Source organism: Pinus tabuliformis, chromosome 6 (genome assembly GCF_031772625.1).
Source record: "Pinus tabuliformis cultivar Carrire ecotype Pingquan chromosome 6, CPIR1, whole genome shotgun sequence".
Classification (NCBI taxonomy): Eukaryota; Viridiplantae; Streptophyta; class Pinopsida; order Pinales; family Pinaceae; genus Pinus; species Pinus tabuliformis.
In genome coordinates, this window is record NC_142292.1 from 1,272,147,922 (window position 1) to 1,272,175,289 (window position 27,368).

General features: G+C 40.3%; 1 pseudogene across 1 annotated transcript in view; it reads left to right on the forward strand.

Moving 5' to 3' along the window:
- LOC149263291 (putative methylesterase 11, chloroplastic) overlaps positions 1-26,985 on the forward strand; it is a 142,986-nt pseudogene extending 116,001 nt beyond the window's left edge. The window contains exon 5 of the transcript XR_016259247.1: positions 26,032-26,985. The product of XR_016259247.1 is annotated as a putative methylesterase 11, chloroplastic (transcript). The remainder of the gene's footprint in view (positions 1-26,031) is intronic.
- The last annotated feature ends 383 nt before the right edge of the window (positions 26,986-27,368 follow it).

Consider the following 27,368-nt stretch of genomic DNA (forward strand, 5'->3'; position numbering starts at 1 on the left):
GGAAGGTATAATATCCTCTTCCGCAAAACCTTATGGAGATTTTCCCAGTGATTGATGAAGTCTAGTTTCTTTCTACCCATTTTTGGACAGATTTGGGGGATGGCCATAAACCTGTGAACTGGCCAACCAGACCATGTTCTGCTAGGGACAGTGCTGCTCGTCGAGGGAGAGTCGGAGGGAGGGATATCTCCAGAATGTCATCAAGTTTCTTCACAAACTTGGTTAATGATGACCTGTTTTTTGGAGGTCCAATAGTAGAGATGAGAGATGCGAACACATTTGTTGTATCTTCTTGCTCCTATAGATGGTCTGTTGATGGATCTCCATCTTCTGGAGGATGCATTTGCTCCATTGAGGCGACAGGGGGCTGCTGGAAGGCGGCTGGGAACTGCGATCACCCTGGCTAGGTCATGCGTTCAGGAGCTGCGAAGGAGAGCTCGAAAAAAAAAAAAAAAAATAGAAAATAAAAAAATGCGCCTTTGCCTTGTTAGTACTCATTATTTGAAACCTTTTCTTTACACCTTAACCTTGGGACATTCCCTTTTCCACGCTAATACTTAAACCCAGGTCTAGCGTGCCCTATCTTTGGCTTGTTTACGGGAAGCACATTGCCTCCTCTCCATTGCTCTTGGCCTTGTCCCTAAGTCAAGTCCCCCCTTAAAAGCCTTTTAGTCACCTTATACATTGAAGCCTAGAATACCTCTTAGGTGACCTATCTACCAAGACTCCTCCCATTGGTGAAAATCTATAAAGAGCAGGGGTTGCCACTTGGTCTAATGATTGCATTGTAGGGTGACCCTCCACAAGGCCTGTTAGATTTTGCGGCAACATCAACTATAGCAGGCCTAATTTGGCCATTAATCTTTAATTCACCTATTTTCAATTTACACCCCTTGTTAGCATACTTGTTTGCTTCTCTGTTGAAGTCTTTTAGGACATTGAGATATGCTTTGGATGGGATATTTTCAACAATTTTCTTGATTCTTTTCATTACACTTTCTATAGATTTCTCCTTTGGGAGGGAGCCTTTGACCGGATGACGTAGGATTAAGAGAGAATCTTCCATAACCGTAAATGTGTCCATCTGATGTTATTTGGCTAACAATAGTTCCTGGTAGAAACCATAAATCTCTGCTTGATTATTTGGCATATGACCAAGACCCCATGAGTACCTAAACACTTTGTCCTCTTCGGGGCCATTAAGTGCCCCTTCCTCTCTTGCCACCCCTCATTGCTTGGATATTAACAATAAATAAAATAAAAAATCAACAAAAGCAAGTAAACACCAATTTCACACATGCACACAAAAGTTTCTTCCCTTTAAATCAATGTTCCATTAATAAGATCAAAGCTTAGAAGGGATTTCCCAACTTGCGAAATAACTTGCCCACTAAGAAAATTGCAAGCTACACAAAACTGTTGAAATTGCCCCTGAAGAAAAACCTATTTTCTGCCTGCCCGACTTGCTGTCTGCGTGGCTATATGTTTTTCTCATGCCCTTGTACACAACCTGTTCTGGGATGCCCGTGCTTAAACCCACACTTGTACAACTTGTACTAGGCTGCCTACAGAAATTGTACTCTGCACGTGCCTTGCTGCGACTTTTGTGGCCCAGATCTAGTTGCCCGCGACTTCTACATCCATGCTTAGTTCCTGTACAGTCTGCCCTAGGCTTCTACTGTCCTGCCCAACTACTGTATGGTTTTCCCACAATTGCTATAGTGTTGTCGATTTGCTGTATGGTCCTCTTTGGCTGCTGGGTTATCCTCCTCTTGTTGCAATCTGGGTGCACTCTCCTCTTGTGAGCTGATCTTTGTATGAAAGTCCTCTTTTACCCTTGCTGAGTTCTTATTGAGTCAAAGGCCTTTGTGTCTCAAGCTCTCTATGTCTCTTGTGTGTTTTCCTCCTTCACCTAGCCTTGCATTTATAAGCTTGAGTTGTTGATTGAATCCATAATGCTAATTTCCAAATTGATTGACGGTTGAGATTAGATCTCACCTCACTTACGATCAACAGTTATGATTCATCTAATTCATTAATGCAATTAACCTTTCATTTTATTAGATTGAACTCACTTTTCTTACAAAAAGCACTTACTTTAGTTATTTCTTTAATTAAAGTAATTTTGCTAAGGTTGAAGGCTTTGACTTCCACATGTCTAGACACTTATACCTATGGTGATGTTATGAATAAAATATATACAAATAATATAAATAATAGTGAATAATGAATAATAATTAGTTAATAGTGAATAGGCATGTCTCTAAAGACATGACCTTTCTTGAAGAGGTACTTGCCTAGGTAATTGTACCCTTTACATATTCAATATATTTTTGCTGCATTCCAATGAGTACACTTTGGAGCATTCATAAATCTGTATACAATTCTAACTGCATAACAAAGATCAGGCCTAATATTTGTCAAGTATATCATCCCACCAGCCAATTGCTGTTACATTTTTTTATCAACTTGTTTTATATTATTTTGAGTCGGTATATTCAACATTGCTTCCATGGGGTTGATCAAGGCTTGCATTCAATCACTTAAAATTTTCCCTAGTGATGTGCATACATTCTTTGTGAGATAAAGACTGAAAATCTCATTTGAAAAAATTTAACTCCAAGACAAAAAGGCAACAATCCCAAGTTAGTCATATCAAATACCAAGTTCTTTTACCTCATCAATTTAGCATTCCTTTGTTCTTGTGAGAATGAGATCATCAACAACGATCACAACTACAATACCATCCTTTATGCATTTTATGCAGAGTTTTTGTTAAAATGGGAAACTAGGGGCAAATTCCACCTTAGGACAACTCATATGATGAAAATGATTATTGCATTGGATTCCTCTTTTCGAAAGGTCCAATTTTGATATAAAGATCATCTCATTCTGACAAGCAGAAGTGGAATTTTAAATTTATAGTCTCTCATGCACAAATTGTCAAGGTCGGCTTCAGTGAAATGTAGGTTCAAGAGGCCCAAAGGATGTGTCTCCTCACCCTCAACGAATTGTATAAATAGGAGTGACCTCTCTCCTCATTTGGACATCACTCATCACATCATTTCATCTCTCTCTTCTCTTGATTGGTTTGGATAGCTTGGGCAACCTCTCTATCTTCTTTGCACGTGTGGTAGGAGGCCAAAAATTTTAGGGTTAAGTGCAGGGCGAATTTTAGAGAATCAGACCAGCGTTGACTTGGGCTCATTTAACCTTCTTTGCTTCGGTTTTCAGGGCAAAATTTCAATTTTCCTAGGCCGAATCGCTGGGCATAGAAATTGAAATGTTTTGGACTGTTTGACCAACGTTGACTTTTGCATTGACTTCAGATTTGACCGCAAAAGATTACAACAGTGTTTCTCTCTCCTTTGACTAGGTTTGACTGAACTGTTTTGGGCCGACTTTGACTCTCCTTTAAGGCCGAATTGGACTATAGTTGACTGAGCTGCTTGGAGGACGTTTTGGTGCTGATTTGACCAGCATTGACTTTCGGGTTAGGGCTGCGGTTGACTATTGTTGACTGCTGATTTTGACTATGTATTGGGCAGGTGAATTTGATCTATGTATTCTCTCTCTCTCTGCTGAACTGTTGAATAATAATAAGACGATTTGATCAAAGGGTTTTCGCCACATTGAGGTTTTTCTCTGGCATCCGCCAAATCTTGTGTCCTCTTGTCTTGGCTTGTCTTCTGCACATGTTTTTATGTTCTATCTGCATTTACTATCATTGTGATTGCTACTGGATATAATTGAAAATTGTCATTGCGCTGCTAAAGGAACATTGAAGTAAATTGTGCTAAAGCATAGAACATTCCATTTTTATCTAAACTTAACATGGTATCAAAGCTCAGGCAAGATTGAGGAAAAACGGTCACTAAGGGAAGCTGTTGGACAAGAACTTGGAACTAGTCCCAATGACGACTACATATTACTTCAAATATGAGGACAAGCTTAAGGACAAATCCGACTATCATGCATGGAAGATGTCTCTAGATTTGACTTTGGAAGAAAATGATGCCATGGACTATGTCAAAGGAAGAGTAGTGGAGCCTCCTTCAAATGCATGCACAAACAAAGTACAAGAAAGGTGAGGTTAAAGCTAAGAAAATTATTGTTGATTCTATTCACAAGCCTTTGGTTGCCTATATTTCTGATTTGGAAACATCTAAGGAGATGTATGACAAGCTGGTTGGGATGTTCAAAGTAAATAATGAAAATCAAGTTCTCTTTCTCAAGAACAAGTTGAAAGACATCAAGATGGATAGAGGAGAATCCATTCAATCCTACTTCATGAGGATTACCAAAATCAAGAATGATCTCCTATCTATTGGAGAAGTCATTGGTGACAGGGAGCTCACTCTTATTGCACTTGGAGTCCTTACAAGAGAATGGGATGTGTTTAACACTATCATCCCCAACAATGACAAGATTCCGGGATTTGATGAATTATTGGCTAGATCAGTGATGCGGGGGAGCGCCCCCACCCCCCTTCGAACCCGCTCCCGAAGCGCGCTCCGGGCGGGAGCGGCTCGGGAGCGGGTCGGGAGCGCGCTCCCCAAATCGCTCCCGGACGGGAGCGATTTTCGGGAGCGCGCTCCCGTAAAAAAATTTGCGCTCCCTGGTCTGTGAGGGAGCGCTTCAGGGAGCGATCGCTCCCGCGCTCCCGGAGCGCTTTTTAATGCCCGGGTGCGATCGCTCCCTGATCGCTCCGGGCATTAAAAAACGCTCCGGGAGCGAATTTTAAAATTCCGGGAGCGGTTCGGCGGAAAAAAAATTCCGCGGACCCGAAAAAAAACAAAAAAATTAACTAATTTTTTTGGGTTTATAAGCCCAATGGGCCAAAACAAAATCATTTCAATGAGATTGAGCTTGAGTTTGAGAGCAAAGGAGCAAGGAGCAAGAGCTGAGGAGCAAGGAGCCAGAGCTGAGGAGCGAGGAGCAAGTGCCAAGGAGCGAGGAGCAAGCTTGCAGAGGTAAGTAACTTAATCATTTAGTTAGTTTAGTTGGTTAGGTAGTTAGTTTGTTTAGTTTAATTTACCTGTTTGAGTTTAAAGATCATTAATTTAAATTAAATTAATAAATTAAATGAATTAATCCCAATAAACTAAATTAATTTGCAGATTCAAGACTCAAACCCTACAAACATCAAACAAAATGGACCTGGGGATTTTTATTGGCATTTTCCTCTTCCTGGTCCCTTTTCTGGTTATTATGGTGGTGGAGAGTAGGAAACGGAGGGGGCCTGAAACTGAAGAGGTGGATGAAGAAGCCGGAGGAAGTCAAATAGGTGAAAACCCCAGTGAGGAGGATGTGGAGGGTGAACATGAGGGTCAAAAAACTAAACAAGACCAAACTCCATTGTGGAAATATGTTCACAGGCCTGAAACAGGGAGAGGGGGTGGAACCACTAAATTTCATTGCCCCCATTGCAACAATGATTTCACAGGCTCATACACCCGTTTGAGAAGACACCTTTGCGGGAAAAGGGCATGGGATGGAGAGAAACAAATAGGAATCAGAACTTGCGACGCGGTGTCAACAGCAGATAGAGCCAAATACATAAAGGAAGAGGAGGACGCCCAATACAAAGCAAAAAGATCAAGGGGTTTCTTTGAAAGCTCACAAAGAACTCCTTCAGCATCCTCCCAAGGCAGTGGATATGGACATGGAGGCTCAGGGTCATCATCTTTACGCCGTAGAACCATATCAGATTTCCTTGATGAGGGGTGTAGGAATGATGTGGATTCAAAAATTTACAGGTTCCTCTATGCAAATGGGATACCATTCAATGTTCTACGCTCACCTTATTGGCACGAAATGGTTTCTGCCATAAATGATGCCCCTAAAGGATACAAGAGCCCTGGGTATGACAAGGCAAGAACAGTTGGCCTTGATCATGAAAAAGCAAAAATATCACATTCTTTGAATAAAATGACAAGTTCTTGGACTGACAATGGGGTGTCCATTGTATCTGATGGATGGACAAATGTAAAAGGCAAGCCATTGATAAGTGTTCTTGCTGTGTACCGAAGTGGTCCCATTTTTCTAGCTGCACATGATTACTCAGACAAGTTCAAGACCGCTATCAACATTGCAGAAGCATTGCTTGAAACAATTGAGCGTATTGGCCCATACAATGTCATCCAAGTCATCACTGATAATGCTCCTAATTGTAAGGCAGCGGGAGCAATTATTGAGGATAGATACCCGAACATATTTTGGTCTGGATGTTTGGTTCACACATTGAACCTTCTGTTGCATGATATTGTCAAAAACAAAAATGAACAATACCAATGGATTGGTGATTTGTACAAGAGAGGAAAAAAAATGATAAAATTTATTACAAATCATAGCAATACCCATGGCCTTTTCCGCAGTCACTCGAGATTGGAGTTGCTGAAGATTGCGAGGACTAGATTTGGTAGCTATTACCTCACCTTCAGGCGCCTTTTGAAGGTAAGAGAGGGTTTAGCTAGCATGGTATCAAGTCCAAATTGGCAGGTGTTAAAGGAAAGGGCTACAAATGTAGCTGACATTGCAGGTTTTGAAACGGTGGAGGAGGCCGCTCTTGATGGGCAGTTTTGGACAGCTGTGAGACAGGTATTGGATTTCACCAAGCCAATTTATAACATGATTCGGTTTGCAGATACAGACAAACCAGTGATTGGCGAGGTGTATGAGCAAATGGATACCATGTTGGGGGAAATAAAAGACATTGTTAATAACAGAGATCCCGACTTGTACAATCTGATTCACGATTGTGTGTGTGAACGGTGGAAAAGGCTTAACCTTCCACTACATTGCTTGGCGTATATCCTTACGCCAAAATACTACTCAGATTCTTGGTTGGGCAAACCTGCAGCAGGGGGTGGTGTTAGGACCAAACCCCATTTAGATCGAGAGGTAACTAAAGGATATCTGGATGCATTAGAAAAGTTGGTGCCTGACAGGGAGGAATGTGCAGTTGTGCGCCTTGAAATAGGCAGATACTTCACTGGCAGTGGTTTGTATGGTAACTTCCATGCAATGGACGACAAAGATAAATTTGATTCTCTCACATGGTGGGAAACATATGGCGGCGACGGACTTTTGCGAAAATTGGCATTGAAAGTTCTTGCACAGGTTGTAAATTCTTCTTCTGCAGAGAGGTGTTGGAGCACCTACAGTTATATACATAATGTGAAAAGAAACAGGCTCAACGAAAACCGAGCAGAAAGCTTGGTTTATGTGCACTACAATTTGAGGTTGTTGAGCCATTACTGTGATCGGGCTAATGAAGATCCCACATATAAAATTTGGGACAATCACCCTGAGGACGACAATTTGGAGGATGGCATTGTACATATGGAAGAACTAGAAGATGAGCTTGTACGGGATGAAGCTGAAGCAGCTGCAGCAGCCATGCCACCTCCACCTCCACCATCCAGTAGCAGTTCTCGGGGCCCGAGTCTTGTTCCATTGTTGTTGCCACCTCCATCGACACCCTCGCGTGGAGGCTCTAGTTCTGGTCGTCGGTCTGGGCGGGAGACTCCTAGAAGACCGCCAAGACCTACTTATACTCCTGGAGACTCTCGTGGCAAGGGCCACTTGTAGATTTACAGTTTACTTGTCTTTTTTAGTTTCTATTAGACTTGTCACTTTAGTTTTCATAACTGTTCAGTGTTGAGTTTTGAGTCCTTGACTCTTGACTCTTGACTCTTTCATATCATTATGACATTATGATATTTTTTGTAAACATTATATCACTGTGACAATGAAAATTTGAAGTTTGAAGTTGGGCCTTGGCAATTATAACTCATTGGTAATGATTGTGAATTATGAATATGATGCTTTGTGAAAGACTAAAGTTGTTTCATTTCATCTCATTATTCATGTTTCATTTTATAAATTTTTAACATTTCATATCATGTTAACAGTTAGAAGTTAGGACTTAGAAATATCTTCGATATTACTTCTTGTAATGGTTAAACTTGGCTTACAAGTACAACTTGTTACTTTGGTGATCAATGATGATAAATGTTATTGAATTGAATGTTATTTTAATTTATTATTTTACTAAGGTTGATGACGATTATAATTTCTAGATGATTGATGTGATATGGTTCAATGATCAATTTATGTTTTTTTATGTTTTTTATGTCTATTTCATCATTCTACATGTTTTTGTTGACATATATGTATCAAAAATTAAAAAATATAAAAAATATATATATTTTTAAAAAATCGCTCCGGGATTCGCTCCCAAACCGGGAGCTTCTGAAAATGGTCGCTCCCGCTCCCGCTTCCGCTCCCGCTCCCCGCTCCCGCTCCCCGCTCCCGCTCCCGCTCCCAAGTAACACTGGGCTAGATGCACTCCAGAAGAAATAAGGATGATGGAAAGAGACAAGCCCTCAAATGGAAACAATCCTACCGCTTTCTCCACTCATACTAAGAGGAAGAAGAATGCTGATCCAAGAAGACAAGGTCAAGGGTTCAAGTCGGGATTCAAAGAAGGAAGAAAAGGAAAATGCGTCAATTGCAATAGGTTTGGCCACTTCGCTAGAGAGTGTCCTCACTGTTAATTTTTCATAGAGCTATATTGTTCTTTGCTTTGATAATTGTATTTCTTCATTAATACATTAAGTTCACCCCATAGCATCATAACATTATACATATTTACATCATTATTCATCAGCATATGCAACTATGTAGAAAGAACAATAACATCATCATCAATGCAATGGAACATAAAGGAACGAAAGAAGAAAAGCATGCACACATAGAGACTAGGGCAAAACCCACTATGGGGAAAACCCTTGCAAATCTTCTTCTAATAGATTGTCATCAAATGATTCAGCAAAAGAGAGTACAATGATCCATATCTTCACAACAACTAGAATATCCATGAAATGCATCTAAACATCAAAACTCTAATTCAGATGACTGTAATGTACTGTTACTTCCTATAGCCTACTGCCGAACACTTCTGTCATTGAGCGAAATCTTCGGAATACTAAAATCTCATCTCGGAGTCCCGGTTGCAGGGAGGAGGAGCTGTGCGAGCGACTATGACAGACATGGTCGCTCTCTGTGAACTGCATGATAGCGACTGTGGCAGCTCGATCGCTCCCATACCATTCTGTGCGAGCGACCGGGGACCAAACTAACCCAGACTCCCGGTCGCTCTCATGAAGACTTTGTGCCAGTGACCAAGGACCCAAAGTCGCTCTCATGACCACTGTGTGCCAGCGTCTAGAGACCCAAATGCTCAGTTCTGTGCCAGTGACTTTGAATCAGAAAACCCTAGTTCAGTGCGAGCTTCATCCTGAAGTTTCAGACCCTTGAGCGAGCTTCCTCCGTCAGACCTGTGCGAGCCAAGACCAAATAGAAGAGGAGAAGAGAGCTTGATGTGTGTCCAAATGAGCTTGAGGTCTCTTCTATTTATAGGCTTCCATGAGGTGCCACTTGACTTGTCCATTGGTACATGTACATAGGGTCGACTTGATCCAGAATATATGTATGAATAAAATAATTCATAACTCAACTTTCGCTTGTCCAAATGAGGTGATCTTTAGGTCGATTTTGGTCCTTTCTAAAAGAGTAATTCAATGCAATCATCATCTCCATCAAATGAGTAGTCCAAAGTGGAATTTGAACGTAGTTGCATATTTTAACACCCTCTCAACTAGGGAGAATTCCACTTACTAATATCGGACCATCGATCTACATGACATAAGTCCGATCTCAAGTATCTCATCATCTTGGATAATCAATGTACATCTCTTGCTTATTCTTGCTTATCTCTTGATTGTTCTTGCTCATATGCTGAATATTCTTGAATCTAGAAGAAGAAGAATTCGCCACCGGAGGGGAGCTTAAGCTACCACCCTCTATTCATCGAGCTCCAACCCAGAATCTCTATCAGCAGGCTACTACTTGGAATATTTGTTAGCAGGATACTACTCGAAATATCAGTCAACAGGCTACTACCTACCCGTAAATATGTCAACAGGCTACTACTCGGAAATGTGTCATCAGGCTACTACCTGGAAATGTCATCGGGCTACTACTAGGAAATGTGTCATCAGGCTACTACCTGGAAATGTCATCAGGCTACTACCCGAAAATGTGTCATCAGGTTACTACCTGGAAATGTCATCGAGCTACTAGCTAGAAATATCAGCGGGGAGTCTGATCTACGACCCGCATCAACATCAGAGAGCGTATCATTAGGGAGCACATCTCAACCTGCAACCATATTGGGGAGCTACTACTCAACTCGAAACCTCATGGGGGAGCTACTACTACGACCCCATATTGAGCAATAGGTGATATAGGAGAGCTACTACTCAAACCATCCTATTGCCTACTGATCTTCCCATCAATGAACTTGAATAGTTAAGTGGTAGAACACCTGCATCATAATTGCCTTGGGTTGTACAACCCCATGTACACTCTCAACTCGTTGGCCAGACGAGGAGCGGTACTCTCAACAAGCCTGGCTTGTGGGTATGATGCCAATTGGGGTATACTCTGCAAAGACCAAGATAGGGTGAGCTACTACTCCAACCCTATGGGTAACAGATAGGGGTGATACCCTATTGTCCAGATTTCCCTCAACCCCAGGAGCCCTCTATCTCAATTCCTCACCCTTTGAGCTCAAACAGGGGGGAAGAGTATGGCTCAATGTCCTCGATCAACACTACTCTCATCATACTCATCATTGTGCTTGTATCAAGTAATCATCACCTATCAATAACAATTGTCCCCTGTTTATACAGAACATCAAATCAAGTATCATGTTAGAGCATAAATAATCATATAAATCACAAAAGGATACCATAATCATCCTCCCTCTCAAGGAGGTGCCAACCACAAGCCTAAGCTTGTCTCGCACAGCTGCACTGTCTCAATATATGAGAGTATCGCGGTCCCAACTATATATATATGGCATTCTCTGTCAATCAGAACCCACTCTTTATTATCGCAATGTATCCATGTCATATTCAGATCATGCTTATAAAGCTCTCTAAGGAGATTCTTCAACATGCTCATAGCTAGTCATCCTAGCAACATCATACTCAACCTCGGTTGTGTCACAGACCTTTCATCATGTCATATTTCATACTAAGGCAACACTCATATGTGCTCATCAATAATCAACATTAGCATCTCCATATAGTCATATATCATAAGAATATCTCAGACCAAGAATAGATCATATCATGCAAACATCTCGAAGGATTCTTAACGACAATGTGTATGAAGCGGCTCAATCATGAACTTATTCAGGTTCTATGCACATCATACTTATACAGATGGATGTTCAAAACATAACATCAATGCTTCAATCAATTGTCGGATGCCATGTCAAGTTCAACAATATCTTGAACTTCAAATTGGAGTGTCCAAGGATTTGCATTTCCACTTTTCAATGCTTCTTTAATAGCTTCACAATATAGATTATCTTTTCCCAACTTCAAAAATCAATTCATCATGCCATGATACATTATTACGAGCTTCAGAAGCCATCTCCCTCTTACTTATATCATCAGAGGCTCTTTACCTGACAATAGCAAATCGTCAGTATATAAAAACCAAAAATCAAAATCAAAGTCATACCTTGGAACACTTCTGAGGTAAAGGCTTGAATCAACACATCATCCGGCTTCGTCAGATAACTGTCAATGTAGACATATTTGGATTGGGGGAGCTTGCTTCATGCAATGCTCACTGTAACCATAACACTTTACCAAACCATCAACCTTTCATAAATCCTTATTGTGCAATCAAATTAGCTCATCAAAGTTTAGAAACCAGATCAATACTAATATCAAAAGTCATCAATATCTCAGTGTCAATTCTTTGAACCAGATGACAAGTAGGGCTTTCATCAAGTCATGACATCATCTATTATCATGCCAATAGGTTGTCATCAACCATGCAATATCAATCAAGTCATTTCCATAATACAAGTCGTTGGAAGTTACTATGCTCATATATCATTGTCATCAAGGCAAATCATCAGTGATCAAGTCAAAACATTAGACATCGTGTCAATATCTAAATTTGCTATCATAAAGAGATCTATAGTCCAAGACATATCTCAATCATTGAGTCAGAGATTTAGGTCATCATCAGACATCATACAACACTTATATATCAATCACCCAAATCTTGTTAAACTCTTATAGCACAAACTTCAAACACAATGACATATCTATATGTCATGGTCACATGTAAACATTCAAACTTCCCTGCTTTCAAATCTTTCGGGTATCTGCTACTTATTTGTGGAACTGACATCCTCCAGGTGAACATCTTGATTCAGAGTTCAAACAACTTCAACAATCTTTAGATGATGGTCAACAATAGTCAAACCTTTGGTCGCTCTCATCAAGTTAACATGGCAGTGACTTTAGCTGCCTGGACGCTACCTTGGCCTTAGCATGCGTGTGTCTAGGGACGAGTATTCCCAATTCTATGCTTGCGTCCAGAGAAGAAACCCTAATTTCTGTACAAGCTTCAGATCTGAGACCTTGTTGCAGATCAATGATGTCAGGTGCACATAAATCATATTTCAATAGTACATAATGCAATTCGTAATAAGAGTAAGAATCTTGAGAAGAGATTCTCCCTTTGACTGAGAATCTACTTCATTCGACTTCTTTCATGTCATCAATATGTCTTTACTAGATTCATGCAACAACAAATCTACTAGATCATAAAATCAAACATATACCCATCATGGTCATAACATGCTTACGTAAGCTACTACGTGATATCATGATATCCGTCTTTCATCAAAGGTTAGATTCACATGATAGGGACATTGTACAGGTTTGACAACATACTTCAAAGATCATGAACACAATCACTTCTATCAAGTCAATCCATCAGGTTTAGGGCATTTAGTTTTACCATATGCCATAATTACTGTCAAAGACATGGCCACGGTTAATAAAAGATCTAGAGTATCAATCTCATAATTCTATCATCATGGTTATCATAGGACGAAGTCGGGTCATTCAATAAAACTTTACCAGAACAACATGAGTGTCAACATACTTTCATCATGCTTATCACAAGCATTATCAGTGTCAATGAGGTAACCTTCTATAAGAGATCCATCATGTCAACTGCATGTCAAGTGTTAAGAGTATCATTTACTAGAGTCAAGGTACTAGCCTACTTCATAGAATCAGGATCTCTAAGAACAATAGATGTTAGCCAAACATCAAGTTATACCACCTATATCCGAGATCAACAATAAGTAGCCTCATAAAATCAAGATCATCGTGATCGAAATATTCAATACCAGGTGCACCATTTCATTGTAGGAAACATAAATCCAAATCTCTTTCATATGTAAGCATGAGCCATTTGCGAAGGAGACATTCTCAACATACCATGAGGCTTACCTAGTCATCCATAGCATTGAAACAATATACCTTTCATACCTTGTAGTGTTCAAATACCTGTGCACCTTCTCATAGGCAGCTTGTAGTGCTTGTCACCTTTTCATCAAGTGCCTCTTTACCTCTTTCCAGATCTAGCTTTTCTTTTCCTGCATCTCAAATGATCCTTAAGAGGGATCCACTTATCACATCTCATCAAGGAGGTTAGATACATCCATATACTCAAATATACATGCAAGAAGTATAAGCAATGATCAAAACAATAATCATAATAATCAGATCCATAAGTCTAAACAAGAGTAAATACACAAAGAAACATCATAAGTCAAGGAGTACTTATCTTCAATGAGAGGTGATCCTCTCCCTCTTGAACCAGCCTTCAAGAGTCATCACTATCCATAGTCCACAATTGGCCATCTAGGGCTTCATCAAATGTGTCCCAAGTGCTTGAGCATTTTCACATAGACCATGCTAGAGTTTCATACGTCAAATCTAAAGTCTTTTCTATAAACCATGGTCTCTCTAACCCTAACCATCAAATCCTTATGCACTAACAACCTAGGGTTTCCTTCATACCCTAGGATTCTTTTAGGTCTCTACCATCCTCTTCTTGCTTCCATCCAAAGTGTCTCCATGGGGGTGATCTCCATGGCTTTTCTTCATCCCAGCTTTGATTCCATGTTAATTTTTCATAGGGATATATTGTTCATTGCTTTGATAATTGCATTTCTTCATTACTACATTAAGTTCACCCGATAGCATCATAACATTATACATATTTACATCATTATTCATCAGCATATGCAACTATGTAGAAAGAACAATAACATCATCATCAATGCAGCGAAACATAAAGGAACAAGAGAAGAAAAGCATGCACACATAGAGACACCAGGATTGGTCGGAGACCAGGGAAAAACCCACTATGGGGAAAACCCTTGCAAATCTTCTTCTAATAGATTGTCATCAAATGATTCAGCAAAAGAGAGTACAATGATCCATATCTTCACAAAAACTAGAATATCCATGAAATGCATCTAAACATCAAAACTCTGATTCAGATAACTATAATGTATTGTCACTACCTGTAGCCTGTTGCCGAACACTTCTGTCATTGAGCGAAATCTTCGGAATACTGAAATCTCATCTTGGAGTCCCGATCGAAGGGAGGAGGAGTTGTGCAAGTGACTATGACAGATAAGGTCGCTCTCTGTGAACTGCATGATAGCGACTGTGGTAGCTCGGTCGCTCCCATACCATTCTATGCAAGCGACCGGGGACCAAACTGACCCAGACTCTCGGTCGCTCTCATGAAGACTCTGTGTCAGCGACCAAGGACCCAAAGTCTCTCTCATGACCACTGTGTGCCAGCGTCCAGAGACCCAAATGCTCAGTACTGTGCCAATGACTTGAATCAGAAAACCCTAGTTCGGTGCGAACTTCATCCTGAAGCTTTAGACCCTTGAGCGAGCTTCCTCCATTAGACTTGTGCGAGCCAAGACCAAATAGAAGAGGAGAAGAGAGTTTGATGTGTGTCCATATATTGCAGACACATGTATGTAGGGTGAGTGGTTCACCTTCCCCTACGATTGACATATGCATAAGATGAGTGGTTCACCTTCTCTTATGGCATATGAGTAGGATGAGTGGTTCACCTTCTCTTGCCAATGCCCTAGCACACATCCTACCCATGAAGTCTAGGACTCGTGGGAAGTACCTCTCATTTGGCCAATGAGTTGGAAAAAGATGGTTAGGGATCATAGCACTACCGATGGACGCATCGTGTACTGTCGTACTCCCTATGACGAGGATGCATGGTGTTCAACAACTTGATCTAGGATCAAAGACTGACTTTTGTCAGTGGAGAGTGGTAAGGTCTTATGACTCACTCTCGATCACTTCTTCTTCATTATTACTTCATGGTTCAGTAGAGCAGAGTAGTGCAGAGATAGCAGTGATTACAGAGATGGTACATGAAAGCCCAATGGATGTGTCTCCTCACTCTCAATGAATTGTATAAATAGGAGTGACCTCTCTCCTCATTTGGACATCACTCCCCACATCATTTCATCTCTCTCTCTTCTCTTGATTGGTTCGTACAACTTGGGAAGCCTCTCTCTCTTCTTTGCACGTGTGCCAGGAGGTTGAAAATTTCAGGGTTAAGTGCAGGCCAAATTTGAGAGAATTAGACCAGCGTTGACTAGGGCTCATTTGGCCTTCTTTGCTTCGGTTTTTAGGGAAGAATTTCGAATTTCCTAGGCTAAATTGTTGGGCATAGAAATCGAAATGTTTTGGGTAGTTTGACTAGCGTTGACTTTTGCATTGACTTTAGATTTGGCCGCAAAAAATTACCGCAGTGTTTCTCTCTCCTTTGACTAGGTTTGACCAAACTGTTTTGGGTTGACTTTGACTCTCCTTGAAGGCCGAATTGGGCTGCTGTTGACTGAGCTGCTTGGAGGATGTTTTGGTGCTGATTTGACCAGGATTGACTTTCGGGTTAGGGCTGCAGTTGATTGTTGTTCACTGTTGATTTTGACAGGGTTGTTTTGACTATTGGGCAAGTGAATTTGATTTATGTACTCTCTCTCTCTCTGCTGAACTATTGAATAATAATAAGAAGATTTGATCAAAGGGTTTTCCCACATTGGGGTTTTCCTTGGCATTTGCCAAATCTTGTGTCCCCTTGTCTTGCCTTGTCTTCTGCACGTGTTTTTTAATTTTTATGTTCTATCTGCATTTACTGTCAATGTGATTGCTACTGGATATAATTGAAAATTGTCATTGGGATGCTAAATTGTTCTACAACATAGAACATACCAGTGTTATCTAAAATTAACAGTTTGGATCTTAAGAACTTCAAACAAATTTTCTATTTATAAGATGTTCGTCAGTCTTGGTGTACCATGCTTAAGCATCTTTCTTTAAACCATACAATGACTTGATCAATATGTAGACCAAGTGCTTCTTTGTTTCCACTTCAAATTCAACTGGATGCTCCATCTACCCAACCTCTTCCAAGTCAACATTCAGGAATGCTCTTTTGACTTCCATCTGGTAACCTTCTAGCCAAACTGAGACGCTAATGCCATGATTATCTGACTTATGACCATCATTGTTGTAGGAGCGAATGTCTCATCATAGTCATTCCCATTCGATCATGTACTTCCTTTGGCTAGAACTTGAGCCTTATGCCTGTCGTTGGTGTCATCTGCATTGTATGTGGTTTTATAAACCAATTTGCAACCTATGGATTTCTTTCCTTTTAGCAAGTCAGTAAGTTCTAAAGTTTATTTATTTATTTATTTTCTAGGTTACATACCTGGGGAAAAGCCCCAAGTACTTCCCCTCATTTCGAGGATGGTAGACATGGTAAACCCTAGAATCTTCAGGGCTCAACGCTGATCAATAACGAGGATCTAAGCCATTACAATGATATACTCATTAAGAGCTCAACATGTCACTTTATGGAATTGAAACTAGGTGGGATGGATAACAATCATTCCTCCCAACCACCCAGGCTAAACCCAGTTGACAGTAAGAGATAAAGTATTATTTATAAATACATAATTCAACCTTGCTTTACATTTTTCCAAATCTGATTCCCAAGAGTTTCTTCATGTCTCAGGCTCATGAGTGATAACACCCATCAATGACATGTTTATCTTAGGCCAATTAGATTCGTTTTCTTTTTTCCAAAGTGGGTCTTTTTTTAGTCCATCCAGTTGTAATGGCTCAGCTAACTTCACATCTTCCAATGTGCAAACATACTACTTAGAATTCTTTTTCTCTGCCTGAGAACTCTGAGAACTATAAGACTGTTCACCATAATATTCTTCACCCATCTTCGTCTCAAGTTTGATTCTAGTTTAATGTGATGTCTCTTTGCTGACAACATCCAGAGCACCTTCACATATGCTGTGCCAAACTTCACTGTGGGAATACAAGTGTCAATCTCTTTTTGAATTTGTCCAATTTACCAAGGGGGTTTTTATATCTCAGGACCTTCAAGTTCGTTCAAACGATGGATTAATCTAAAGATGGACTAGGTAGTTGATATCTTCAAGAAATGCTTCTATAGGCTCTGTAACTCTTTTATGAAAATTTAAGGCTTGGAAATCAACCCAAGCTCAGTATGGTAGAATAAGATTAAATTGCTTTAGCATGTTTTGATTCTCTATACAATCTTTTTTGTACATCGGTTCTTATTGAGGTAAAAGAAAGCAAGCTTTTGTCCCATTCTTCACGTGTAAAGATCTTGATTGGTCATTTTTTGTATTACTTTCACAATTGAAGTGGAGTTTCTTGTGGTTTTGATCCTAGATTTTAGCAAGAAGTTTTGCTAGGAGAACTTTTAGCCATGTCACAGTTTTCTTGTAAGGTATACCGTATGACCTTAGAGTTGATCAGGTTATCTATCTAGGAGATCATTGACCGTGTCAATCTAAAGAACCACCAATCTAGAAAAATAAGTTAGTCATCTCTTTGGAAGCATTCAGGTGAACATAGCTGCAAGGGTAGATACTCTGGTGCCTTACGGGAAGCTAAGGCATTTATAGTAACAAGCTAGACAACTGGCTTTGTATTGTCTCGAATGAGAAAAATCTAGAACAAGTTCTTCACATAAAATTTATCATACATTTAACAGAAGATTGCAATGTAAAAATAAGAAAAGTACTACAATCACAGAACACAATGAACAGGAAATTCTCAGCTTTATTATATTAGAAGAACTGGGGTTTACATGCAAATACAACCCATAGAGCTGAGATAAATGGCCTCAGACAATGCTGCAATCGACCTCCAAAACCAATTGAAAAATCAATACACTGCAACCTATGAGCCCTGAATGGATTCACCAAGGGAAGAGATGGGTGCTCGCCCACTCTCACTGAATCACCTGAGGGTTCCCGTCCTGGGGCTACTGCTGGAATAGAGAACCGGGTTCTCAACCTCACATACAAGAAATAATATCAAAACCAAGATGTCCTCCAATGGCCTCCTCTTCCTCTTTTATAGATCTGATGGACCCCTCTATAGTCTTCTATTTTATTATTATTTTAATCATGGAGCAGTTTTCACTCTTCTATTTTAATTAAAATAGTCTTTTTAATGCGGGAAATAGGTAAATTGGCCACCATGTCTCCTTCGATCACTGAAACTCCCATCCAAAAGTCCCATCATGTAGATCTTCTCGTTCCGATTCCAATGAGCTATTACACTGAGGTGCTCCATTCAATTAATCTCCTCGGAATGCCACCTCGAGCATAATTAATTAAGTTATGCCCAATAATTATGCTGATTTTTGGAAGTTGTTGGAATGCAATGAATTGAAAGGCAAACTGTGCTGATGATGGAATATGCCAAGCGAATGTAATAAAATCCCATAAAAACTCCTCAAAACTCCATCAAGATCCCTGATGACATAAACCTACTCCACTGACCTGGCCATCCCTTGTCCTGGAAATCCACCCTAGTTGTACTATGGAGAAGAATAAAAATGGGGACATGATAGTCCTCCCGCCCCAAGATTGTTTGCCCTCAAGCAATCCAAATTTGTGGACCAATCTGGTGGCCCAACGCCACTGAGACCCAATGCCCGGATCCCATACAAACCACTGGTCCACGTCACGTCTCCAAGCTATCAAAACATGACTGGATCCTCCAATACCTGGATCCCATGTCCATCTCTGAGTTAACCTGCTGCCAATAGATCCCCCTGTATCCCAATGCCACAAGAAGGGGTGTTAATGCTGTTGTGCTGTAGCTGCGATTGTGAATGCTGCCCTACCAACTGTGTACCAACTCATCACCTCTCTCCAATTCAATCCTTGGCATACCCCAAGATCAGTCTCACCATACTGATGTTGCGCTAAGATATTGATGAGTGGCCAACCCTCGTTTTGCTGCTGACTGGAGCATGTAATATCCCCTACCTCTAAGGGCTCTTGCAATACACTGCTCCTGACTAAGAATGATACCCCATCAATAGGATACCAACTCATGATCTCTCGCCAATCTAGGTCATGGACTCTTGTGTAAGGAACAAGTCTACTATGATGATGTTGGTCCATGTTCAACTCATGCTGCCCTATTTGGTTGGTCATCAATATCCATCGAGAAAGTCCTGCTTCTCTCCTTGTAATGGGTACAAGTAGCAAAACTGTGTTGCAAGCCTTGTCTATGTACTCCCATAGAGGGTTGCTGCCTGAAAATGTTGCAGCTCGGCTAGCTGCCACTACATCTGTTTGCACCTCATCAATGGGTAGACCCAAAGATGTATGCACTGCCATCTCGCTCGCTTGATAGGAAACTCCCCGCTCTTCTCCTGCCAAACTGTCCTGTCATACTTCAACATCTCCTAAGGACAAGTGTCAACGAACATCATCTCCCTGCCAATTGTCTGTACATCTGTCTGCTCCTCATCAACGACTGGCCCCAAGGGTGGCTGCTCATCCTCCATCATCATGGGTTCAATATGAACCTCTAACAGGCTCTCCCAAAATGGCTCATCATGCATATTGTTCACCTCATCCTCCTCATCTGACTCACGCTCCATCATATGCTACTCATGCTGACTCATCACTGGTGACACACTATCCTGAATGTCTCTCCTAGGACCCACAAACTGCTCATCATATGAATCTAGCCTGATGTCAATGACTCGCCATGACTCATGCTCCTCTATGTGCTCTCTATGCTGAATCATCAACCGCTCATCTGCTCCCTGATCTCTTTCCCACATGGGAACAATCAGTTGCTCCTTGTACTCCTCTACCACACATGGATGCATATTTGGGCTATTGTCATCAACTCCATATGACTGCTCATGCTCCTCTAAGGTATCATCGTATGAACCCACATACTCGTCCAACGAGAGTCCTTATCCTGACAGACATAAAGAATATCCCCTTGCTCTACCGCTACCATCTCCTCAGTGTCACTCAAGCATGAGTGGTCAGGTCCCCAAGGTCCTTTGCAGATGAAGCAAAGTCCCATCTACCTCATCTCATTCTTGCTGCATGAGCCCCAAAACCTGAGCTGCTCCTCCCTAGTAAATTATCTCCTGAATAGCCCAATGTTCTGCTCAAGCAAACTCTCGGATAGATCATAAGCAGCTGGTGAGAACAACTGCTCTCTCCTCCAAATAGACAACAATCGAGACTGCAACTCCCGACAAATGGCATCACGACCTCTCATACATGAGTACAAGATGGACTGCATGTGTGCTATGACTCTGTTAGGATGATGTTTCCTAATGCTGAAGAAGCATTGGAACATCTGTAGGGTCAAATCGTCACACTCCAGATCAAACAAGATCTCATAAGTCCTAGTCATGGCCATGTCTCCTAGAATATCAAGCTTCTTCCCAAAGGTAGAGCCTGCACTGTTGTTTAAGTCCTGGAAAGTTTCTACTATCAGCCTGAAAGCTCTCTTCATAACATCATCATTGTAAAGAGCTATTGGGGTCGTCAGCATCATGATGCTACTAAGACAAGAGGCAACTGGAAGTCTGACCCCTTCACAAGGTTCCTCCATGAACTTGGGTTGTATTAGAGCAAACATAGCTGGTTTTAGCGCCCAAATCAGTTTTCACCCTTCCAACTGGTTCACTTTAAAAAGGAGTGCATTTAGTTCATCCAGTTTGAAAAGAACTTTCCATGTGACCCTCATATGTTTCAAATCAGTCCCAAGTGCAAATATTTTGTGCCCTATTTCCTGCCCCTTCTGCACATCTTTTGGGTGTTCTCTCTGAAGATTGGCATAGACCCCCTTTGAGAAGGGTCTGCTGTTGGCAGCTGCTGTTTTATTAAGGGAACCTATGAAGGCTTGAGCCATGTTTTGCTTAATGATGACAAGTACAACTATGATAATGAGTTTGTTGAATTTCTCATTCAGGTATTTTAACAAAAAGTTTCAGGACAGACTGCTGTAGGCATATACTGTGGGGAATAATGATGCGTTAGAATATTATAAACTGCCTTACGTTGTACCCAGAAATACAAATGATACCACTGTCAATTTCCCCTTCGGAAATTTTCCCCAATAACCACCATTTTCTGAGTTTTTCAGTGAGTTTGACAAACATATCATAGGATCATTACCGTAGGTGTACTTTCACGGTTTCAATCCAAATAAAATAGGCATAGTAATTATTGCAACCTCAAAATATTCTCAACTGATATATATATATATATATATATATATGTTGAGCTCAGGTAGATTATACAATGTTGATATGAATTTGAATACAGGAAATAAAATAAAGGGACCTGGAATTTTGTCACATGAGTAGCTTCCATTATATCAGCCAAGGTGGAATAAAACCAGCAATGTAAACTCAGAACTGATGTAAGTTGAACTACTTATTCAACTGTGTGTTTGGTCCATGCAATTCTGGAAATGAAGAATAATACTCAACTTGGTTGTACTCTGCTCCAGACAGCTCCCTTCTGCATATCAGTCTTCTCTTCCTCAGCAGTGTGCTCCCAGCAACTCGAGCCTTCACTGGAAATCTGGCCTTTAGGCTCTATACACACAGGTATGGTATTAGCGGCTATCTTGGTGGCCTACTCAGAATTTTCTAGCAACCTTCAGCAATGGAATTTGTCCCACACAGCTCTTAGAAAACTAAACTCAGTCCCTTAAGTGACAACATTCAGTCAGCGCACATGGAAATGGCTGTGGTTCAGATACCATAAATCGGACCAGGACTTGCAGGTGGTCGTGATTCTGAAATAGAAGAACTTGTCTCCCTTTTGAGCTAATAATTCAACCATCATGACAAGGATAATTGCAAGAGAAATTCGGTTGCTATGAGGGACTGTCTCAACAGTGTTCAAGAAATGTGCCTCAAAATTCAGGAATTTGATCTCAAATCTGGAATGTTTGATTGAGAATGAGATATATGCCCAGAATTTCTTGTGCGTGAAATTTAGAGAAAGACACACGACAAAAGAACCAGCTTACATTTATCAATCCCCACGGCCCTAACGTTGAGGAAGATTGATCCCTAAAGAGCAATTCAATTCAAGCCATTGAAAGCAATAGCAACTCGGCTTCTTTTAAGAACACGGTCACCTACTTTTAGTTCGTTCCTCCTTCCCAAATTAATGGTAGCCTTCTGTAACATGATGCACTCCTCGGTGACGGTTTATGGCTTTGCAAGCTTTTTGGCCCTGAACACGCTTTGCACCCATAAGAATTCGATGTCACAAACTGAAGCGAATGTGATTGATGTGTCTTAACATGTGATGGCTCCCCAGATAAATATTTCCATCGATCCCAACACGGTCAATCTGATCTCTGTGCAACAAGTCGCTTGCTACAAATGACAAACTTGTATCATGGGAATGCGATCATCCACATATTCTCTCCGTGACTGGGCAATGATTATGTGGAAATGTCGTCTGTGCGGGCGTGAGACTCACTTGCAACTATCTCGAATCTTTAGGCTTTATGTGGCACCAAACCCTCCCCTCGATGAAGCAACGACTAGATTTGGCACTGCTTGCAGTATGTGGCCCCTCTTGTGGCTTGGCCTCCTCAAGAAAATCCACACGGTCTGAAGAGGGCCTTCGATCTTCTACCTTCTCTGCGAACGAAGTGAGGCTTCACAGCCTACCAAAATCAATGATCTCATCTCACTTGTTGATGTGCCGTCGGCCTACTGCACATGAGAGTTTTCACCACGGCCCCCACACGGCCCACCTGATCCTCGGCACAATGGTTAGTGGTCCACCTTGCCCGATGCGCCCCACAAGTTTTAATATATGCGGCTTGATAACTATGGTGACTCCCTTCAATAACACGAATCTTTCAAATCTGGGTAGTTTTGACAACGATTAATCTGGAGACTGATTATGACATTTCAGAATTTGATCCCCAATTGGAAATCCACTTTTATATTAGAAACCCTAAAAAATGATACTGCAACTTCAAGGGTTTCGGTTTCTTTAAAGTTCACCTCCACAAAAAATTAAAAATTTGACTAGCACAACATTTCATGCTCATTTGGCAAAACCCAGCAAATATATTTTTCTTCGATATGTGGTGGAATGATTTGAAAGCCAACTGCAAATCAAACTCAATGATGGACGAGTAATTTCTCTGCATGGTCAACTAGGGTGGTTATGGAGAACCATTGAAATTGACGAGATTATAGCTAGGGTCATTATGGAAGATCACTGAAAACTAGTTCCTCCTGAAGCCCTCAACCTTGTTTCAAAATTAATCTACAATAAACCCTCAGGCTGGCAGGAAAACCAATGCTGATACCACTGTAATGTCCCAAATGAGAAAAATTTGGAACAAGCTCTTCACATAAAATTTATCATACATTTAACAGAAGATTGCCATGTAAAAATAAGCAAATAAAGCACTGCAATCACATAACACAATGAACAGGAAATTCTCAGCTTTATTATATTAGAAGAACTGGGGTTTACATGCAAATACAACCCATAGAGCTGAGATAAATGGCCTTAGACAGATCTACAATAATGCCACAATCGGCCTCCAAAACAAACTGAAAAATCAATACACTGCAACCTGTGAACCTTGAATGGATTCACCAAGGGAAGAGATGGGTGCTCGCCCACTCTCACTGAATCACCCGAGGGTTTCCGTCTTGGGGCTACTGCTGGAGTAGAGAACCGGGTTCTCAACCTCACATACAAGAAATAATATCAAAACCAAGATGTCCTCCAATGGCCTCCTCCTCTTTTATAAATCTGATGGACCCCTCTAGAATCTTCTATTTTATTATTATTTTAATCATGGAGCACTTTTCCCTCTTTTATTTTAATTAAAATATTCTTTTTAATGCGGAAAAAAGGTAAATTGGCCACCATGTCTCCTCAGGTCACTGAGACTCCCATCCAAAAGTCTCATCATGTAGATCTTCATCATGTATCAATTAATCTCCCCGGAATGCCACCTCGAGCATAATTATTAAGTTACGCCCAATAATTATGCTGATTTTTGAAAGTTGTTGGAATGCAACGGAATGAAAGACACACTATGCTGATGATGGAATATGCCAAGTGAATGCCATCAAATCTCATAAAAACCCCTCAAAACTCCATCGGGACCCCTGATGACATAAACCTGCTCCATTGTCCTGGCCATCCCCTGTCCTGGAAATCCACCCTAGCTGTACTATGGAGAAGAATAAAAATGGGGACATGACAGGCTTCATGTCTCATTTGTTAAAGTTGAGACTGGGATTTTGTTCTACATCTTGCTAAACACAAACCTTGCTTCCCAGGACAACGTGAGTCTTGAAATACAGTAGGCTAGCCATTGTGTCTGTTCCCAAGAGGGAAAAATCTTTGAGACTATTACCATTCCATTTCACTTTGACAGGGATTTTAATAAGGCTTGAGCCCTCTCTCTAGATTAGACACGAGGGTTTGGAGTTTTCCTACCATCACTGTTTTATATTTAGTCATGGGCAGTTATATGGTGCATAAGGTTTACATTTCTACTATTGATTATGATGATACCACATGTCAAACAAATAATAATGGGCCATCTGGAAGTTTAGTTTTTGCTTGTTAATTTAATAATGATATCATTTGATAGGTATTAGCATAGTTACCAGTGTTGACAGGTGTTAATTATGGCATTGGCTTTCCATTTACTGCCCCCCCGGGAGCCATGGCCATTTATTTCAGATGACACAAGGAATCCTAAGGGCTGAGTGTGCTATTTGTAAAACCAAAATAAAGAATGCTATTTATTGCACCAAAAAGGCACTAAAACACATGTACTCAAACCCTGGTTGAAGGTTTACCAGTTCATATTCATTGGTCAACTAAGTAGCCATACGTTCGGTTGTAACACTTTATGGTTGTTTTAATGCTGTTATCATATGAATGAAAGTCGTTGATTGGCATCTTTTTCAAATGATTGTTAGTAATATTTGAAAATGGAAATTTTCGTGCCTGAAATTTTAATGTGGAAACATTGTTATGTTTTCTTATTTATTGAGTCTTTTTGAGTGCATGCTATTAGAAGGATGCGTATTTAACAAAATACTTCAGACAACAAGAAAAAATTGGTATCCAATCTTTTGACATGAACTCCAAAAGAGAATGTACCAATATTTCACCGTGTACTTATATTCATCATCTGCGAAAGGGAAATCCATGCTGATTTAAGTTGGGAGCTATTACTTACAAGTGGACACTCAAGAAGTGTGGAGTAACATCGAATCAGACCTACCTAAAGTTAAAATTTGTAAAGCTTCAGGGAGCATGCATTGAGTGAATTGGACTTCTCATGGGGTGAAATAACAACTCCTAAGCAAATTCAATCTTATAACATCTTGCATTAGAGTAGGTACAAATCGTTGATGCTTTTCTTTTGACTATTTCCATTAATTCTATGTAGATGAACTTTCTTCCATATAATTGTTGCTATTGTATATATTTTCAATTCATTGTATTGGTTTGAGCTTTCTGATTTATATTTGCTGAGGTTTCATATGCTATCTTGTTTATCCTTAGTGCATGTGTACATCGTTAAACGATGAATTTCCTTCATGGATATGAAAGATATCCAGGAGCCTGTTTTTGAGCTATCTTGCAGCGACATTAGGTTTGATGGAACATTTTATTTTCATTTGCAACAGGATGTGGCATTGGCTTCAGTCTCAATGAGACCTATTCCATTTGCACCACTTTTAGAAAAACTCTCTCTTACTGAAGAGAATTATGGCTCCGTGCGGCGTTTCTTCATTGAGGCACCTGATGATCAAGCCATTACGCCTTATATTCAGGAAAACATGTTAAAATCAAATCCTCCAGAACAGGTGTTTCAGATTAAGGGCAGTGACCATTGCCCCTTCTTTTCAAAACCACAGGCATTGCATAAACATCTTCTTGAAATTGCTCAATTATCCCCAAAGCCAAAGTGATTCTGGTTTACAATTAAATGTGCATTTATTCCCAGCTAGGATAAAGCAGCTATGAACTGCATTTGCAACGTCATCAAAGAGATGAGTCTTCGGAAGTGGTTTTCAAGGCCTACAATTGATGAGCGTACTGGGATATTTGATGGAATCATGGAAAGATAAGAATTTTGACCAAATTTCACATGTTATACCAGGAATGAGATGGAATCTAGGTTCAATACGTTGACTTTTATCAGTTCTACAGCCTTACTGCTGCTCTATTGGGGTTTATTGGTGTGGATAGTTGAGCTTCTTTTGTGCTATTCTTAACAGAGGATATTACAGATGCTACTGGCTCCTGATTGGACAAATATATTGTGCACCATTGTGGAGCTTGTACAAAAAACTGACTAGTTGGTGAGCTCAGATGGTCACTTGTACGAGGGAAAAATGCACAGCTCAGATGATACAGGAATGCTTAGTTCCACTGTATTTATTTTTAACAATTGTTTTCCATTTGACAGGGTTTTTTTGGTTCTTTAGTTTATCATTTTCAAATCAGGAAAATAATTTTGTTGGCCTTGTGGTCCAGCAGTGCAATTAGAGACATACTTGGGCTACATTGATTGTATTATTGAGGAATTTTTTGTTAGACATTTAAAGGAATCTGAAACATCACAATTTAATTGCAAATCAATCGGTCCTCCATTCAAAACACGACTAGCACTTCAGACTCTAACAAGATTATTCTTTCAGGGAACCTCTGTATATGGTATACTCTGGAAGGGATGTCCCTACCTTTATATTTCTCTTTTTTTTTTTTTTTTTCCATCCTAGAAGGAATTCCTGGCATAACTCTGTGACAATGAAGTTCATCTTTAAACTTTTTGTATGAGGAAGACTGGATAACCATAGATCACTTTGTTAATGTAAATAAAGGTGCCATTTTATAAGTATTGCTTCTGATTTTCCACTTGTATTTTCTTAATTTTCCTATTAGAAGTTAGCAATCGGTGAGCAATTATCCCTCGGTAGATGATATATATCTTTGAACATATATTGTTTTGGCTTGGAAA